The sequence below is a fragment of the Pipra filicauda genome, unplaced genomic scaffold (assembly GCF_003945595.2).
Source record: "Pipra filicauda isolate LSUMZ 115617 unplaced genomic scaffold, ASM394559v2 scaffold25_size4600443_pilon, whole genome shotgun sequence".
NCBI classification, from domain to species: domain Eukaryota; kingdom Metazoa; phylum Chordata; class Aves; order Passeriformes; family Pipridae; genus Pipra; species Pipra filicauda.
This window is the reverse complement of record NW_024104376.1, coordinates 1,862,259-1,881,318: the sequence shown is the minus strand read 5'-3', so window position 1 is coordinate 1,881,318 and position 19,060 is coordinate 1,862,259.

Sequence of the window (19,060 nt, the reverse complement as noted above, 5' to 3'; positions counted from 1 at the left end):
GATCATACAGAGAGCCCAGAACACTCAACTCCCACTTTGGAGAACGAATGAGGCAGCCCACAGCTCCATACTGAGCTGCAGAAAAAAGCAGTGCAAAGTGGAAGTACCAGAAGCATCAGTGTGCCCCCATTGCAGGGCCTCACTGAAGCCCTTGGAGACTCCAGCAAGGGAACAGTCAACCCAGGCTTTGATCCATGAACAGTGGGACTAATGTGGGACAGACTGCCCTTTTGCTTTGCATTACCCAAAATCTTCCCCAGGAGACCCTGAGCCCTAATAGGGGTCATTGTAATAAGCAGAATCCTGTTCATTCACACACTGCATGATTTTGTTCTCATTTGGTGATGTGTTCTTTAATGGCCTGCACAGAGCTGGCTGAAACGTGGCTCTGAGCTCCCTTTGTGGCAGCATCTTTTCCCTACCAAGATATCAAAGAATGGACAAGGGCATTTTGGTCCCAGGACTTTAACTGAGAGCTTTAAACCCAAACCAGGGGCTAAAAGGAGCTTGAATATGGTGTGCACTATTCCATCCCTCTCCAAGCACCAAGTACACAGTCTGGTTTCACAGTGCAAGTTTGGAATCTTCATTACGACCACTGCCTCAAACTATACTAAAAATACAGTAAGTATGAAAGGCAAAGATAAAATAAAAGTAGATGATTCTTTTAAAACAAACCACTTCTATGCTCATTTTATATCAATCTGTGAGACATTAAAGCCAACAGTCCACTGAGCTCTGTCTGGACTGACAGAGACAGGAAAATGCAGCTGCTACTACATTTCACTCATCACTCAGCAAAGAAAAGAGCATATGAGGTTTCTCACTAATGTCGCTGTGATTTGACTCATTGTTTATTAGGAAGGTTTGATTTGCAAATGGGAGGAAATATGTCTCCATTAATTGTCTTTCCACACAAACACATACTGTAAAAATTACAGCCCTTGTTAAACATGGAGGCGTACAAAAAGCTGCATTTTCTTTGTGGCAGTTTTCTGCAGAAAATGAAGTTAGGGGTAATATTTGCTATTCTGAACTGCCAGAAGTCACAGCAGAGATGTCCAGTTATTGAACACAATAACACTGCAGCATCAACACAGAAACAGCCCACCACAGCCCACTAACCTCACTGCACCAGCACAGGTTAGTGAGGCATAAAAGACAAATACTTTTCTTTCTGATTTGGAAACACGTTTGTTGGCCTGCAAAGGGAATGCTTTATTTTAAACAGCAAAAATCCACTACACTGGAAACTTGAAAACTAGATAAAATGGGCATCTAGGAGTATAAATAAGAAAAAGTACAGAGAGAAAAGAGATTTTTTTTTTTCATTCATCTCAGTAAACATGAATCGAAATCTTTTTTTCAAGACATTTAGATCAGTTTTGGCATCTACTTTGTAGGCTGATAGCCACACTTTTCAACTTTAATTTAGATATTAATATAATTAAAAATAACAGAAATTTGAGATGTAATAAAATTTAATTTGTGCAAAACAAATCCAAGTAGCACTGTGCAAACCTTAAAACTGGAAATGCAGATGTCAATCACCTGTGTATAACTTATTTACAGCAGCATTTGAGCACATACAGCCTTTGCTATTTGCAAAATCTCTGTAAAACACAGTCCTACATTGCTCTCATAGAGGGTTTCATATCCAGGAGTAGTTTATCAAACCACTTATACCCAGGAAATGGGAACACCTAAGAAATTTATAGCTGCACCAAAAAGCTTGCTTCTTCTCTTCTCTGTATAGTTCCTTTTAAAATAATTAGCTGATCTCTCATGAAAAAAAAGTGCACTTTAAAAGAACTGTCACATTTACACAAAAATAATTCCCCATTTTTGGAAAAATGGAGAAAAATTGAGAAAATGAACTTCAGATTGGGTTGTTTTGGGTAAAAATGACTGTAGATGCAAGTGAGGAAAATTCAGGATCTGTGAGATTTCTCTCAAAACAGCCACTCACAGGAATTTCTGTGTGCAAAAATGAGCAACTGCATTTAGGAATCATAGATTTGCAGACCTCAGTATCTGTAGGAGTCTCTGCAAGAAAGTCTGCAGGGAAAACGCTAGACTTTATTTTAACTCCTCTGCCTTTTCCACAGCTAACATGTTTTATGAAAAATTTAAAAAAGCTCATTTAACAGTCATTATGTTTCCACCCAAACACAGAACAGAACTGGAGGGAAGAAAGCTTGATGCTTTTTACAAATGATAACCAAACCCTTTGTCACTTAAATGCCCATTTTCTGGTAAAGAACCCTTTGCAAGCAGAGCCTGGAGCACACCTGCTCTCTCTCTTTTCCATTAAAAGCTGCAGCAGCAGAAGCCCCATCCCATTTCTTAGAGATACTGTTTCTGGCAACAGAAACAGAGCTGCAGCATCAGGAACACACATAGCTTAGATCACATTCTGCAAACAATCCCATGTCTGTATATATCTTATATATATATTCAGAAGCCAAATATCCACTTATCTGAGTCTGAATAAAGCCAGTTAGTTGTCACAGAATGGTTCAGGTTAGAAGGAAACTTAGAGATCATCTAGTTCTGATTCCTTTGCCATACATGGTGACACCTTCCACTCGACCAGGTTACTCAAAGCCCCATCCAACCCGGCCTGGAACACTTCCAGGGATGGGGCATCCACAACTTCTCTCAACAACATGTTTCAGTGCCTCATGACCCTAACAGTAACCCTGACATGACATTTATTTCCAAAATCGCTATGCATTTCTCCTGAAGTGCCTGTTCAGCAATTGAAGCTTTCCATGATAAAGTCTTGACACTCAACACCTGCTAAGATATTTCCTTAAAAATTTCTATAAAAACATGGGAAAACCAGGTTAAGTCATTGTCTGAGAGCAACCCAATGGGGAGGTGAGTCTTCTACGTCCTATCTGGATTTGTTAACCATGATGCTAAGAATTCAGGAAAAAATGAAAAGAGACAGAAATCATGAGTCTTTGTCTCTCCTGAACTTGTTCCACATTCTGTAAATAATCATATATTGAGGGGGTGGCAGGGAGGGCTCCCCAAGCCAGCACACACAAGGTACAGCCTGCAACTGCAGCATCCGTGTGTTCACTGCCCTCGGCTGGGCTAAATCCGGCCTGGGTCCTGGAGCCAGCAGATAAACCTGTTCTCCAGACAGATGAAAACAGAAAATAAACAGATCTCGGATCTCTGCCAAACTCATCCCTAAGGTGCCAGGGTGCCGTGGCACAGGTTCACCCAGCCCTGGGGCAGCCCAGGAAGGCACTATGCCAGCAAAGCACATGAACAGGCAGTCAGGTGCTGAATGCAGAGCAAATGCACCCTGGAAGACTTTGAGGGATGGTGTCAGTGTTTCCTATTTTATTTTCAGGTCAGCTACTCCCAAGCAGTTTCTAGGTTGCTGGAGTTTTCCCATTGCACTTTAGTCCCTCTTGGAACAAGCACAGTTCTGTCCCCCTTCGCTAGCACAATTCTCCAGATTTATTTAACTGCAGGCTATTCCCATAAAGCAAATCCACAGCTTGGAAAAACATTGAGCCATTGCCTGCCCACCTCTCTCTTTCCAGAATTACTTCAGCCTCTGTTATCTAGTCTCTTGTGGTTTTAAAAGTTCCAGTGGATTTATAAGATAAATTCACCCTTGAATCTTGTCAGCAGGTGCCTGAACAACTCAGGACTGCAAAGGTCCCTATAGATACAGGTCAGAGAAGCTGAAGCTAGACCTTGTGTTTGTGTTATCTGTCCCATTATACTGCAATGACTGCAGCAGCAAGTTCAACAACATTTGTGGGCTTTTTTACCCTGATTCAAGTATACAGGAGGAATAAAATTCCTATTTTGTATACAGCAGGAATAAAATTCCCATTTTGTCTGACAGTGGGATAAAACTTTACTGCAACCAGCACTAGAGACAGGTACGTGGATCCTCTCCCTGTCTTGGAGGTTTGCCTGCCCATGGCAGGGGTTTGGAACTAAATTATCTTTAAGGTCCTTTTCAATCCAAACCATTCTCTGATTCTATTATTTCAATCATTTTGTCCTCTAACTTGCAATGACAAATATTTAGTGTTAACAACAGCAGAGCAGGGCACATTCCCAAAAACGTCCATTTTACCAAATATTTGCCAGAAAGGCAGGCCATTGTGCATTTTGTGTGTCTAAAAATATTCTCCACCCACTCTGTCCCCAGCCTGTAGCACTGCAGGGGGTTGTTATGGCCAAAGTTCAGGACCCGGCACTTGGCCTTGTTGAACCTCATCCCATTGGAATCAGCCCAACTCTCCAACCTATCCAGGTCCCTCTGCAGAGCCCTCCTGCCTTCCAGCTGATCGACACTCCCCCCCAGCTTAGTGTCATCTGCAAATTTGCTGATGATGGACTCAATCCCCTCATCTAAATCATCAATAAAGATATTAAACAGAACTAGGCCCAACACTGATCCCTGGGGGACACCACTAGTGACCGGCTGCCAATTGGATGCAGCTCCATTCACCACCACTCTGGGCCCACCCTCCAGCCAGTTCCTAACCCAGCACAGAGTGCCCCTGTCCAAGCCATGGGTTGCAGCTTTTTCAGGAGAATGCTGTGGGAGACGGTGTCAAAGGCTTTGCTGAAGTCCAGGTAGACACATCCACAGCCTTCCCCTCATCCACCAGGCAGGTCACCTGATCATAAAAGGAGATCAGGTTGGTCAGACAGGACTTCCCCTTCCTAAACCCCTGCTGGCTGGGTCTGATCCCTTGTCCATTCTGTAGGTGCTGTGTGATTGCACTGAGGATGACCTGCTCCATAACCTTGCCAGGCACTGAGGTCAGGCTGACGGGCCTGTAGTTTCCTGGGTCCTCCTTCCGGCCCTTTTTGTGGATTGGCATGACATTCACCAACTTCCAATCATCTGGGACCTCCCCAGTGAGCCAGGACTGTTGGTAGATGATGGAGAGAGGCTTGGCGAGCTCTTCCTCATCACCCTTGGGTGGATCCCCTCTGGTCCCATAGACTTGTGGGGATCCAAGCAGCTCAGTAGGTCACTAACTGTTTCCTTCTGGATTACAGGGGGGCTGTTCAGATTCTTGTCTCTTTCTACAAGCTCCAGAAGCCAGCTGTCCTCAGGACAACCTGTCTTACTGTTGGAACTAATCTGGTACGCTGAAAGCCAAGACACTTTGCCTCTTTTACTGTTGCAGATCACATTAGCTGGGCTGCTCCTGGTGAACTTGCTATTGTGGTTACCATACTGGGTTTGGTTTCAGCAATCTTGTAATAGGCACAATTAGGAAATCAATGCTTTTTTCACTTCACAGTCATGATACAGATCTCTGTTCTTTTCCTTTAAAATGAAAGGAATTATGTGACCATTATAATGCAGTACGTAACACTGATGTGACCACGAAGCTGATGAATGAGTCAGTCCTAAGAGGCTGGTAGGAACCACTGTAATTCAGATGCCCCTTCACTTCTGTCCTTATATTTTCATCCAGGTCTTTAATTCTTATTCTGAAGTATCATTGTTCCAGGTGTCAGCCACACAGACACAGCACTGCTGCTCAGCAAGCCAAGAAAATTGAGGGATTACATAGAGTTAAAACCTTTCTGCCCTTGACACCCCTCCAACACGTAAACCTATTGACTTAGACAGTTACAACCTCACTTTATCACTTTGCCTCCCCGGGTCAGCTCTCATCAGCTGAGGACATGCTTCCCATCCATGGGGGAACACACAGCAGCCTCACAGCTGTCCCACATGTTGTGTCACTGACTGAAAGGAAAGGAGCAGTTCAGTTTTGCTGATGAAGTGAAGAATATAACCTTGATCAGTTTGGGATTGAACATCTCACAATGGAATACATTTAGATTAAATCAGGAAATAGTTCAACCTGTTCCATTTGCATTTTTTCAACAGGCAAACTATTTATTAAAAATATGTCATTCGAATAAAGCGACAGCTCAAATCTTCAGCTTTAATTGTCTTGTTTGCATCAGAAAGAAAATGGGGTGATGCTTCAGCCTGAATTTTTTTTAAATATTTTGATTCTTTCACGGATGATCATAAACCATAACATCTCCCTGTAAATAAGTACTTTGATATTAGTATGAGCGGTTTTTTTCCTTTCTTAGATAAAATTGCCTCATAAATTTTCTATTTAATGTTGGTTTATACCTTGTGTAGAAAAAGATCAGCTCCATTTCTCTAGAAAATACCTCTTATCTGTTTTTGAAGAAACTGATAAAACAAATTAGAGCTTGGTGCAGGCATGAATCTTTTTGCTATCCGAGTCCCTGCACAGGATTGCTTATTGGTTTGCAAATTTTTTAATCAAGTGAGGGTGAAATCTCTAGATAAATTTGAGCAGTAGAACACAGACAATTAATTTTTTCCTACTGTCTGTGTTCATCCCAAGCAAGAGCTGCCAAAAACCAGGCCCATGGAGCACACCCGCAGCACAGCAGAAGATATGCAGGGCATGGCTACTGGATCTCTTCCTCCATAGCTGGCCAGGCAGATGTAAAAACTTGTCCAGTCTTCAGAGTTTTAGATGGTAAAAGTGAAATTGTACCTATTTTGGAATAAATAAAATAAGATCAAAGGAAGAAGTGATTTTTGCCTCTGAAGAAGGGCTCATGGCACCCTGAAATGAGACATCTGATAATCCTAGGCACAAACTGCTGACTTTATTTCTCCTACAAAACTTTTTCAGCCTTTATTCCCATAGCAGGGAGTTATGAAGAGAGGAAGCACGATTAAAACATAGGCTAGATAATAAACACACATGATGCTGTCCCATCCACTGCTTCTTTCTCACCCGGTGACACTAAAAAACACCAAAGAGCATTGAAAACAACACCAGCAAGAGGCCACACACATCTTGACCAATAAAACATCTGTGTGTCTTGCTCCAAAACCCACCAGAGAAGCTAGTTTCTTCTTGGCTTTGCCCAAGGCAGGCAGCAGCCCAGGCTCACTGCAGATCAAGTGCTGTTTGTGGCATGTGAGGGTGGAACTGAGCTCAAAGCAGGAGACTGGAAACAGCACATGGCATCACCCCGAGAAGAATACTAAATACAAGACACTATTTCTTACAGAGGAGCAGTCTCAGTCCCTGCCTGTACTGAGCAAGGGAAAGAACAGCCCTATCCCAGCTGGAAAGCCTGCTGGCTGCCACCTCCGTCCCCTGTCAGACTCCCTGCCATTCCCACACCTCACTTCTGATGGCACATGAAATTTGGAAAGCTGCGTGCTTTCCTCTCTGGCCACAACAACATTAGACCTGAAATACCCTGTGTGAGATTGACAACCCTGCATGGGGATATTTTAATCACAGTTTCCAAGGGCTGAGTTCTCAGTGACAGAGCACGGCACTGCCATAGCTCAGCCCTCACTGTGAGCAGGGGTAATAGAGCTGTCACAATGGCTTTTCGTTGCCACATCATCGCTCAAGACGTGACAAATAGGTAGTGAAATATATGCAGAAAAGCTTCATGCTGAAAATGGCCTTTCTCACCTAAGCACTCAATGGCAGCAAATGTAATAGTATCACTGTTGCCAGCAGACCATCAACTGGAACTCAAGTTCCCAAAAATATTTCTAGGTTTTCAGCACTTAGTCTCTGTTTCAAACACATAAGAGAGCTGCCAGCATGATTTGCAATCACAGCTCAATAAACTTCTAAAGATTGAAAAATTTTGTGTCTAACTTAAAAACATTGTTTGGATTTTTTTTTATTTTCTTTATTCAAAGTACAAAAGCTGTTTTATTCCCTTTCAGCTCAGGTAGTCGCCTTTTTGCAAAAAGTGAGTGTCACACTCAAATGATCTGTAAAACTAAGAACAGCTCTTCCAGAGTCTAATTCAGTGACTTTTCAACCTCTTTAGAGCAGATAACTAAAATCCATTTACAGAAATCCCAGCACCCTGTACAGCTCTTGAATACTTTGTAGAGAACTACAACACAAGCATCAGAGCCAAAGCTTCGTGGGCAGCAGTTATTAGGCAGGGATTAAACACCGTGGGGAAGACAGTCACTTAAATAAAACTGTTTAGCAGACAAATACTAAACCCTCCAATCCTTTCTGCATTACATTCTCCAAAGTGCAACTCCACCCAGACCTGCTAACACTGAGTACACCACCTGATGTTCCTGTGCATAAAATAAATACACAAGCCATAATAAGTCCCTGTATACAACAGGCTAATAGGTTCTAAAGATCTAAATCGTTATACTATGATATGGTTCATATATTTGGGTTGGGTTTTTATTCCCATTAGTTTGCCATCAAGATGTTCTGATGGAAATATCAAGTTGAGTCCAGGGCAGATAGTTCACAAAATCACACTGGGAAGTTAAATATTTACAGCAAAAAAGTAGATATTAAATATGACAGCAAAATGCCATGAAGCTCAGCTGAAGTCTGCAGACACTATGGTAAACTTTCAAACTATAATAACAAAATATTGTTCCTGAATGTATCACCCTCAGTCTCATATTCAGATGAGTGTTTCAGATCTGTTTCATGCTTTAAGTGTTCACATAGCTCTTCAGCCTGGAGAACCTCAGCTCAGTTTTGGTAACCTCCTTGCTGCCTTCCTGAGTGCTTTCAGCCAAGTCTATTTAAAAGCTCAAAGGGTGTCTCCCTAACCTGCCATTTTAGGAATGTCACACAGACATAATCACAATTTTTCTCTTTTTTTTTTCCCAAGCATAATCCCATATTTCATACCATTACAGTCACACTCAGTAAAATGTTCACTTGTGTCTTTCACTGCTGAACCACCATAAATTGTTATAATAATAATTTTTATTGACTGTGCAAGGTATTTAAAGTACTTGCAAGAGAAAGTTCTGGGGTACCGGGGAAAGAAAAGATTACCGTCAACAGTCAGTTTTCCATTTCCTTAAAATAATTTGTGTTCTGTGAAATTAAGAGAAGAAGGATCTGGACTGTGATGTTTTATTGTCTTCGATGATTGTGATACAATTAAACATTTTTTATTGCTGAAAGTTTCAGAAAGTTTTCTTGCTGCATAATAGATGCCACAGATAAGAAGAACTTCAGCGTTTCCTCCTGGAGCCTTGTGCTCAATGCTTATCTTTGTGTTAAAGTATATCTACTTCTGGCCCATGATCTGAGCATATACTGCTGATTCCACAATCAAAGGCAAAAATCCCTCAACACAGGCGCTTTTTTAATATTTTGTGACTTTTTTTAGGTTGGGAAGACTCATGCCAGCTGGAAATGTAAATGTTGCATCTCTGATAGCATGCAGAACAATGACCACTTTGGCCAATTTTAGTCACTTCATGAGAATCATGCCTTGATCATCTGCCTTGAAATGAGGCAGCACCTAGCACAGAAAGTTCTGCTGTTACCAGATTTAGATTTTAATTAGCTCTAATCTATTCACTAACACCTCTGGTTTCTTCTTTGCTCTTCAGCATTTCAATGTAGGAGTTTTAATCAACTTACTAAGTGGGACAAAGATGATTGTTTGCTATGAATTTATATACTTAAGATCTGTCTCTTAAAAGCATGTAACAGAAACAGATGTGGGTGCCTCCAGGAGGGTCTCTGACAGCAGGATAAGATAGGAGACTTTTCTACATTTCTCACATAGACTCACCTGAGAGCATTTTCTCCAGAGGCACTTGACAGGGAGACACATTTTAGAGCAGGGAGAGAGGGTACAGAAGAAAGAAACACGTATGGTACTATACACACATGTTACATAGATACACACACACTTTCCCTACCAGGCACACAGAACTATCCATTAGACCCCCAGGTTTCAGCAGCAGCAGGCAACGTTGCATAGGAGCTCTTCACATCAAAGACGAGGCTGTCCCTGCCATTCAGGATGCAGAACAACCTTCCAGTAGCTTTCTGGGCAATTAAAGTTGTAAGTTCAGTCAAGTTTGCAAATCTACAACAAATTCATTCCTTTTAGGCTTGGGGCTTGGTGTTAGCACAGCCCAGCACAGAGGCAGAGCAAAGCTGGAATACCTCCTGAGGCATCTCCCTCCATTCACCTGCATTTGACCTTCTGCTGACTCAAGCCCTGGCAAGAGCTCTGGCAATAACCCAGGGAAGTAGAAAGTCAAGGGGAAAAGGTCCCCATCAATTCTAGAGCAGCAAGTGATGTGTTCCTCAGGTACCATGCAAACATCACAGTGTCAGCTGTAAGACTTTACTGACCCTGACCTTTACTCCTTAAAAATGCCACTTTCATGGGTCAAGCATATTTTTTTAAAAATTATTAGTAAGAAGGGATCTATATTGTTTATAACAAAGTCACTGGTGACCTACCTATTTCTATTTAAAAGTAAAATGGCACAATGCAGTCACAGTCATTGTCTTCTGTCCCATTGAGAGCAAAGATAAGCTTGCAGCAAAATGCCTTGATGCACAGCATGGTTCTGTAACTTTCAGAGCTAGGAGCTCTATTTCTAAATATTAATAAGATGTCCCAAACCTCAGAAGACCTTCATCCATTTTCAGTTGGTTTAAGCATTCTTTCCTTCCCTCAAAACTGCAGTCTCTGCCCTGAGCCCACTCCCCACATCACCCATGCACAGGCAGCCTCACGCTGCCTGAGAAGCCACTGAGCACTGAAGCTTCAAGTACACATGTGACAGACAGAGCAATACAATATGAGTTAACAGAGGGTGTCTGTGCTGTTGTAATAATAAAGCCTAGAACTGCTACTCTGATTAAATACAGATCAGCAGCAAAAATTAATTCTCCATGAGTCTGACCTGTGTCTCAGCAATGTGGATGAGCTGTTGGCAGATGGGGATAACCTTTCCCCACAGCTGTGATTAGCACGATGGCTTCATCATTACATGGGAATTTAGATTTGTTTGGAGAGGGAGATAAAAAGCCTACTGGGATACTGGTGACTACATTCATTACCTACAGAAACATCAGCATCTAGATCAGGATTGGACACAGCTATAGGCACTGCTATGAAATTCAAGGGCATGCTTCCCGGACTGTATGTGTGGGACTGGGGACATCCTAGGGACAGACACTAAGCCTGTCCCCTTCAGCACCACAAAACTCCTCCAATTTCTAAGTATCCAAAGCCAACAATTCTCTGGCTCTTCTTTCATCCCACTGTAGCTCACAGTTAACACAACAGAGATGCAGAAAAGTGAGGGTAATGAACTGTAGCTTGAACATCCATATTTCTGCATTCCCTTTCACAATCATAACTGGGATGTGCAAGACTACATTACAATGCAATGCGGCTCAAGGGTGGCAAAATGAGAAAGCACCTGCAAAGGGCCATGTTTGTTACGCCCACAGCACTCGGGTGTGTCAGGCAATGCAAGAGCAGATAAACAACAGGATGAAATATCACTGCAGTCACCTGCTGGCTGTACCTTACCCCAGCTAGTCCTGATGAGCTCTGTGTTAAGCATATTAGATTGGCATTAAATAGGTCAGGGTGCTCAGACATACTGCTAAGCCCCTCAGCTCAGCCTTCCCACCTGCTGCCTTGCTGAAGTCCTCTGATGGAAGGAAACTGAATCTGTGATTTCCCCAGCAAAGACCTAAGATAAACTCAGTTTAAGCTAGTGGCTTTCTTGCAGCTTAACCCTGGCAGAAGGGAGCTCAGCACAGCTGGCTTGTGGACCCAGCAAGCACCAGCCACGCTGTAGAGTCCTCAGAAGAGCAAGCACAGAACTAACTCAGTCAGGCTCCCTCTGCTGCACTTGCAGGACCAGAAGTGCTCTTACAGCACAAAGGGTTTTGCAGGGGAGATGGCAGTGAGTCCTCATGGACCCTCAGCGAGGCCAGTGACACTGGATTTGCATCTCACTGATGAAAAAAGAGGCAGAGAAACAACTTGGATAGGTTGGTGGGAGCTGGCAGCAGTGCTAATGTCAAGGCTCGAGTTCCTGTGCCCAGTTTAACCAGTTGTTCTTTACCTGTGAAAGTAGTGGGGAGCAAAGAGGGGCTGTAAAGCATGCCACTGCCTCTCATTCAGCACCCTGTGATCCCAGACTATGGGCAAAGTGCTTAGCTCTGCCTCTCGCCTGGGAGTCAGGTTTGACACCCTGAAAACAAACCAAAGTGTCCCTCCAAGGGAAGGGTATGGCCTGTTCCTAATGCATCTCAGCCTGCTGAGATAAAACAAATCACTGCAAAGTCTTGAGAGCATCAGAGCATCAGGGCTCCACACTCACACAAGCTATGCAAGATCACATCAGACCCGTGTCACCCCTCCTCTTTACACTCACATTGCTTATGCCCCTGTCCACCTTAGCAAGCTTCTTTAAAAAGACCAAGAGATTCATTTCGCACTTGGTAATGACATCTTTCCTCCTGAAAATAACCGGCATCAACTTCCACAGCCTTTTTAAACTAATCCACTGCAAGGAAGTTTGCTCCAAAGCAGTAAGTTTCCAAAGGCAGCACTACAGCTCCCCACTACTCATGGCATGAAAAAGTAAACCCACTCTGGGGACAACATTTCCATTTTTTTGCAAAGCAATAAGTCAGAAAATTAATCTAATTTATCCCCAGTATAAAACACCAGTGCCAATCATTCGTATCAGGGCAGGAAAGAATTGCACAGGATTCCACAGTTGCTAATTTTGACCATTTTGAAGAGGTAAAATTTGTTGGAATTGCTCTATAGCACAAAATAATTTGAGAAAGCACTTTCCTGGGACTGGCTTTTGAAGCCAGGTGACCATTAGATATCTCCTTACAGGACCATAGATATATATTCTCACAGTGGACATTCTAAATATATATAAACCATGCTCAGAATGGAGATTTACAAATTCCACTAGGAATTTGATGAAACCTAAGAGGAAACCTTTCCATTTCCCTGCTGTATGCACATGTCAAGTGTCTGAGAAGTGAAGACAGCAAACTGGCTCGCTGGAGCTGCTATAAAAAGCCCAAACCCTCCAGGAAATATTCCCAAGTGGGAAGTGATACCCAGGGACACTTTGTGTCATACGCCATTCTCTCACCTCCTCTTTTAAACATTTTTTTAGAGAAAAGACTATAAAATGTGAAGGAACAGAACACAAATATGCTCAGCCCATGCACATTTCAGTCACCTGCGGTCACATTATCCACAAAGCCTCTACCTCCAAACCCCCAGTGGTTTCCATTTCAGCCACTTCATTGTTTTGACTTACAACCAGGTGAGCCCAGAAGCTGGAGCTGCCTTCTTAATGATCCCTTACATCAGGTTGAATTGGACCAGACTCTGCACAGAGACGGGTCCCTGCAGAGCAGCTTTGCACAGTGAGCAAATTGCAGGGTGTCCAACCCCTGCAGATCTCCCTGGGGCAGAAGTTTGCTGGGAAACTGGGGCTGGGAGGCAGAGGGGGCTGGTTCATCCCATATGTCAGTATGTTTCAATATGTTTATCTGCAGGAGCCAATGCTAGTTTGGAGGTGGGAGCCCAGTTCTGCAAAATCTTTTTCCTTTTCCAAGCTAAGCCTGACCCCAGAGGATAATTAGTCTTTACCAGCCATACATGATGACTAAAAAACCCCTTCTTTGACAGGTAAAATCATCTGATGACTTCTTTGAAGCACTTGAACCTTTTCTATCATTTTTCCCTTCATGTTCAAGTAAAGATGGATTGGCAGTTTGAAGCTTGCTATTAAATTAGCTCTATTTTTAAACCTCAGGGACCATAATGTATGACAAAGCAAACTTTAAGCAGATGAAGTCTGTAAAACAACGTGAGGACAGAGGAGGGGACAAGCAGTGCTCCAGCAGAGTTACCAGGTAGCTCAGGTATGCCAGTGTAATGCCCCATGAGAGCACCTAATCCCAGATTAAAAATAACCCTATTCCAGAATGATGTCTCCTCTTTCAAGAATAATCACCCTCTTTTGATATGCCATTCAATTCCCTGCTCCAGAAAAATTAACCTTTATAGTGATTATGATTGGAAAGATACAACATTACAAATTAAAAGGAGTCCACAGCATTAAAAAAAAGCTTGCTGCATTTTTCCCCTGCATATAAACCTCCTTCTAAAACTTTGCAAGGCTTCTGACAACACTGATCTTTTAATTTTTCTTGTGCACAGAGCAACCTTTCCAAATGTGATGGCTACATAAGCTTTTGCCTCTGTTCTCAGTGCACACTGTCAGGAGGAGACACCTTTTCTTCTTACAGAGACAGTACAGCTCTATCAGAGTCCTCTCTACTGGTTATTAAACACACCAGTGGCCACGGCTGTCCAGTGGCCCTGCTGTCCCTTCCAACCACAGGTCCCTGCCCAGATCTTTTTGAGGCCACATGAGATGACAGGACCACAAGATGCTCAGGAGCAGTTTGGGACACATCTCTTCTTGTCCAGCACAGTAAAGGCTCTGTGAGTGGGAAGGGGAGCTGTGAGGTACAGGCAGGAGCCTTGGTTGACAGACACAGTGCAGCTCTGTCATGGGGGAAAAACCCTTCCCAGAGAGCTGTTAGTGCTGGAATACCAACACTGGGTAAATCATGGGTTTGACAGCATGGCCAGAGGAAATGGAGTGGAGAGATCTGCAAAGGCAGTGCTGGCCCAGCAGTCCTGGCATGCCAATGCAGCAGCAATAGCAACAAAATTCCTGCGAGTCCCCTGAGTTGCGTGGTACCATCTATTTCTACTCTTCCTTCCCCACAGCCCTCCTAAGAGCCCAGAAGCACCCCAGTGTCAGGCTCCTTCCCTTGAATCATCTCACCAGTGCTGCTAATTGATCTCAGCACAGACTAATTGATCTCAGAAGGGGAGATTTTTTTCCATCATGGCAACGTGTCAGCAGCAGACCACATAAGTTTAATCAAACTATGCTTATAATCTAAATATTTTAAGAAATCCACCTAAGCTGTTCTCTATTCAAGCAAAAAGAAATCTATTAAGAGCATTAAAAATTCTTGGATTTTTTTTCTCTAAGGTTTAATAAGATCCTCACAGTAAGAATAATTTCTTCCTCTCTCTACTTCCCTCCTCCCACAGAATATTACCTGACTTAGTCTGGCTGTTAGTCCACAAAAAAGCAAAGCATAACCCAGAGCCCAGGGCACACCTGTCTACAAATTACATAAAATAATCTGTCAGGCTGTGTCACCAGTTTGGCACCAACCCCCACCCCAACTGCAAGGGCAGCAAGGAATCCAGTCCTGCTTTGCTAATGTGGCATGGTCCAAAAGGCTTGGACACAGGGATGGAACTTTGCTTTTGGGGATGTCTGCTTGGGCTGTGTCCCTTTTAAGCACAAAGGGAGTGATGTTGTTTGCCCTGTGGGTGTACACACACCAACTGCAGGCACGCACAGCTTGTCAGACAGACTTGTCATTCCTGAGAAAAGGCAATTGTCCAGGTGGGGATACAGCTCACAGGCTGCCAGGCACAGGGCACTGATACCTCTCAGGGTCCTCGGTGGGCAGCGAGGGACCACTGCTGCAGACACTGCAACAGCACATGGCCAGAGGCCACTTCTGCCCTGGAGCACCTGCAAAGAAGGAAAAACAAGAAGCCAAGCCAGGAGCTGCAGTCAGAGACCTTTGCACCAAGCTCCTCCACTCTCTGAAGATGGAGATTCAATCATGAATAAAGATAGGAGGGGAAAGGGCCTGTTTAGAAAAACAAATGTATTTTTCTAAAAATCAAGAGCTTCTGGGTAGCTGCTCTTAACCTACGAGAATCAGACACAACAGCACTTTTCTGCAATAGATTAATCTCACTTTTTAAATGCAAGGTTGCTCTCTGTAGGGCTGGAGAAGCCCTGCTTGCTGTTTGCAACACATTAAAGCCCTGTCAGGCAGCAATTGGTGCTTTTCCAGTATCAGCAGCACACCAGCCCCACTGACTGGGAGTTAAAAATCAGTTTATTAAAAAAAGTAACAGTTTGTTTTGCAGCCTAAGAAAGCAGTAGCTAGATTTTTTCCCTTGATAAATGAAGCAGCTGTTCTGCCCAACTCAGAGCCAGGACTATAAACAATTCTCCTACGTAGGACAATTTTTTTTTTTTAATTGTTGGCTGGAGTTTCGTTACACAATATGCAGCTATTTATATGAATCATACTAGTGACAGCAAAAAAGAACATACCACTTCAGAGTAATGGCACACTTGGTTCAGAGCAGGGAGTGAGTGCCCTGCAGACACCTCTCTGCTACAGGGAGAAAGGATCCATTGCATACATACTGGCATCTCGGGCCCACGTAGTTCCTTTTCAGCAAATCAGCGCTTGCTATCCAAGACTACTTGTAAAATGTTCCAATTTCGCTGGTCTAAAACACAAGTTTACACTAGGCTTGCAGACAAGGTGTCCACATGCAGCTTCACACAGGCATGTCCTTTGTCACAAGAACATGCCTCCCACACTCATAAGCAGAGGTTAACGCTCCATGTGTTTGTGTAGCCTTGTGGGTGTATTTTGTAGCCAAGGCGAAGCTCTTCACTGCTGCTGGCTCTGCACAGGGCGAGTTGGCTTTGCCCAACCCACCTCACTGAAAATAAGCTTAGGGACCTCCCCAGGAGCTGCTGGCTTCACCAACTCAGTCTGCAGACTTGACATAAATAAATATTTCAATGCATGAACTCAAGCCAAAAGATAATCTCCAGACCATCCTGTCCAGAGGAACTGGCTCTATTTTATTTTATCTTGCATTGCTCAAATCTCATGGCACCTTCATCTCCTGTAAAGGCAGCCTGAAGACAAACTCACAGAGCACTTCAATTATAGATCCTGCCATATGTTTGATAATGGATTTCAGATGCGTCCACACTGAAGAGTAGGGATGAAAATGCAGTATCTCCTTCCCCCTTCTGAAATATTATCACACGTGTGTTACCATGGATAAACCTTTGGTTTTGTCACTGACATCTATTCAGTCCCCTTGTGACACATTCTGCTTAGCTGTAACATCAACTCTCTAGGAAGAAGGCAAGAAATTTTCATCTAATGAAGCATTTGAGCCAACAAAAGCACACTTCTTAGCCAAAGAAACTAGTAATTTAGAAACTGCCATTTTGAAATTCAGCTCATAATACTTTCTTGGACTGCAGTGGAAGCCAAGTGCCAAGCAGAAGAGCTCTTCAGTAATTCACAAGGTCAGAAACACAGAGACAGCCTACACAAATTGCTGGCCAGGATCAATGGAGAGCAAGAAATGCAAGGAATGCTACAAAACCGAGCTTCATCAGTCTTCCAAATACAAATCCCAAATGTATTTCTGAATCAAATGGCTACACTAACACCATCAGATTTGCCAGGCAGCTGGCAGAGGACCAAGTCCAAGGGAGAAGATGCTCCATGTCAATTTTCTTGCTATGCATTAAAAAAATGTTTCAATTCACTCTACCATCCTTCAAACTACAATTATAAAAGAAATCTCATGTAAACAGCACTGGGCAAAATCACATTCCTTCTGCTTCTAAGGTGTGTCAGACCCAGGTTGCTCAGACACTCGAGTCACACACATTTACTCAGAGCTGAGTCACCTTTCCAGATCTGGACTCCAATACTAGGAAAGCTCAGGTACAGTAAGCCTGCCCTTGTTGGTTTACAGCAGACAAACAAACGTGAATATGAACCAGTTGCATGTAAGAAGTAACAAAGTCCTATGTCCCATCCCGAAGTCCATGACTCTGTTTCAAAAGTCGGAACTCTGCCAACCTGAAGCTAATGCTTAACCCAAGAGATGCTGTCACATATGGCAATGCACATGGAATCAGCAAGTTCATTACAACTGATGAATGTTATTCATATAAGTATTTGCCAAAGGCTTAGTCTTCTTGTTTAGATAGGTTTATAAACAGCTACATGATATCCTGTAAGTAACACCAAGTTTATTTTCCGAAGCCTCTTTATACAGTAAGAAGAGTCCTGCCTGTTAATTACATAAACTGCCTTACTTCAGTAGTGCTCACTAGCAAAGAACATGCACTTGAATAATACTTTTAATTAAAAAAAGAACAAAAACAAAACCCCAAATCCACTGTTTTTTCCTGATGCTGCCTATTGCTAAAGTCAGGACAATAGCAAGAGAAGTGCTGACATCTACAGGGAAAGACACTTCTGTGTCTAGAAACCTCTATCTGGTTTAGTCCTATTACATAACTCACACTGTGCAGTACAATTAAACAAACATATGGCTTCAGAGTATGACAGCTACTTGATCTGATTTTATTTACAAATGACTGGAGTAATACCTCGTGGATTTTTGGAACAGTTGTGTTTTTTTTTTATACATCTAATGAACATACAATCCAGGCCAATTCATGCTGCTTGAAGCTCAGAAAGATGAAAAAATAAGCCATGAGAGTACTTTCCAATTCCACTTCTACTTCCCAGTCTGCTCACACCCTTGGAACTTCTCATTTCTGTGCCTAGCTTCTTTCCATTTTTTTTTTTTTTGGGGGGTGGTATAGGAATGGTCCCTGAGGACTTGTAATTAAGAGCTGTGTTTCCTTTTCTCTATTCTGCTAAGAGTGAACTCTAGGACATAACAGGTTGAACAGATGCTTCCCTTCTCCCAACATTTTTTCTAGACTATTATTCCTGCCCCCTTCTCATCATTAGGTTCTTTTCATTTCTTTTTCTTTCCCCCAGCTGAATATATATATTTAATATATAAAAGCTGTTGTAAACTAGTGTCTCCATCACTCTACTCTCAGTGGTACTTTTGATTCACTTCCATGAAGCTTTGCAGAATCAAAAGGCTCAGAACACGAGGAGTTCCCTGCAGCCCCACAGCCTGTGCTGCTGAGAGCAGCTACTCAAGTTCACACGACTGAGCACATGGTGCCACATCACTCAGCACTGTGTGCAAGGTGGAACCCTGAGCTGTGCACACCACTGCAGCTCCAGAACTACTTTTATGTTCCGTGCCCAGTCCAACTCATATGGCCTGCCCTGTTCCAGCTCACCAGAAGGCCCATTTCCAAAAGGCATCTTGCACCAAGTAGCTCCTAGGCAACTGATCTTGATTATCAGTCACCCTTTTCAAGAAGCGTTAAGAAGCCTGGCTTTTTGTACCAGAGGATGGGGGGGAGGATTAATTTCAAGTGCTGAGCAATAAAACCAGATGCATTTCATCT